The 1,436-nt window shown below is 43.8% G+C and overlaps 1 non-coding gene across 1 annotated transcript; it reads left to right on the forward strand.

The window, feature by feature from the left end:
- Window positions 1–939: 939 nt before the first annotated feature.
- On the forward strand, window positions 940–1,011 carry TRNAA-GGC (transfer RNA alanine (anticodon GGC)). The gene has a single exon. It is a non-coding gene; the product is annotated as a tRNA-Ala (tRNA).
- Window positions 1,012–1,436: the final 425 nt, after the last annotated feature.

Genomic DNA, 1,436 nt, shown 5'->3' on the forward strand with positions numbered 1-1,436 from the left:
AATCATATGCTGTAGCAACTAATTCCTATCTCAAAGACACTCGAGACTTAATTGAAAAGGTTGAGAACTTACCTGTTCTTTTAAATTGCGTGCTGGTGACTATGGATGTCGCGACACTTTACACTAACATACCATTGTTAAAAGTAAGATCTATTATTGAACTGAAATTATTAAACAGAACAGAATTATCTCCTCCAACCCATTTTCTCCTAAGTATCCTTGACATCATTTTGGAGAAAAATTATTTTAGGTATAAAGATCAGTTCTACTTCCAGATAAAAGGGGTAGCCAAGGGAGCTTTGTGCGCCCCAGCAATAGCGAATATTTACATGAACAACTTTGAGCAGGAACATTTAAATAAGTACCATTTATTTTCAGGGGGAGGGGCTTAAAATGGTGATTTTTCACTTTGGAGCAACCCCAAATCACTCATTCCCCTGATTTTTATTATTTCTACTTTGCAATTGTGTTATCACAATCATAAAAATATCGGTCTGTATCTCATAAATTTCAATTCTGCTTCACTCTAATGCAGAAAAGGGATATGGTAGAAGTACAAAAAGGACATTCAAGAGGAACCATCCTAAGTTGGGTCTTTGGCCCATCTAGGACAATTCTAATTGGTGACCTGAAATTTCTGCCCAGGATCCTTCACTACTCTGCTTCTTAGGACCTTTAACTGGCCATGCTGAATACTGATGTTCAAAGAATGCGCTCTGCACTGAGCTATGTCCCCTCCTCTTGTGACATGCTGTCCCTGTCGTATCATAAGAACATCAAAAGAGCACTGCTGGATTAGACCAGTGGTCCATCTAGTCCAGCATCCATCACGCAATGGCCAACTAATTACTCTGGAGGGCCAACAACAGGGCATAGAGGCCAAAGCCTTTATAAGGCTATCAGAAGAGCCCTGCTGGATCAGATCAGTGGTCCAAGGGAGGGGCTGTGGCTCAGTGGTAGAGCATCTGCTTGGCATGCAGAAGGCCCTGGGTTCAATCCCCAGCAACTCCAGTTAAAGGGATTAGGCAAGTGGGTGATGTGAAAGACCTCTACCTGAGACCCTGGAGAGCAGCTGCTGGTCTGAGTAGGCAATACTGACTTTGATAGACCAAGGGTCTGATTCAGTATGAGGCAGCTTCATGTGTTCATATGTCCATCTAGTCCAGTAGTCTGTCTCACACACTAGCCAACCAATTGCTCTGGAGGGCCAACAACAGGGAATAGAGGCCTTCATAAGAACATCAGAAAAGCCCTGCTGGGTCAGATCTGTGGTCCATCTAGTCCAGCATCCTGCCTCACACAGTGGGCAACCAGTTCCTCTGGAGGGCCAAGAATAGGACATACAGGCCAAGGCCTTCCACTGATGTTGCCTCTTAGCATTGCTATAAAGGAAGAATGCCACTGAATGTGGAAGTTCCCTTTAGTCACCAAGGCTA

The sequence above is a fragment of the Euleptes europaea genome, chromosome 12, assembly GCF_029931775.1.
Source record: "Euleptes europaea isolate rEulEur1 chromosome 12, rEulEur1.hap1, whole genome shotgun sequence".
NCBI classification, from domain to species: Eukaryota; Metazoa; Chordata; class Lepidosauria; order Squamata; family Sphaerodactylidae; genus Euleptes; species Euleptes europaea.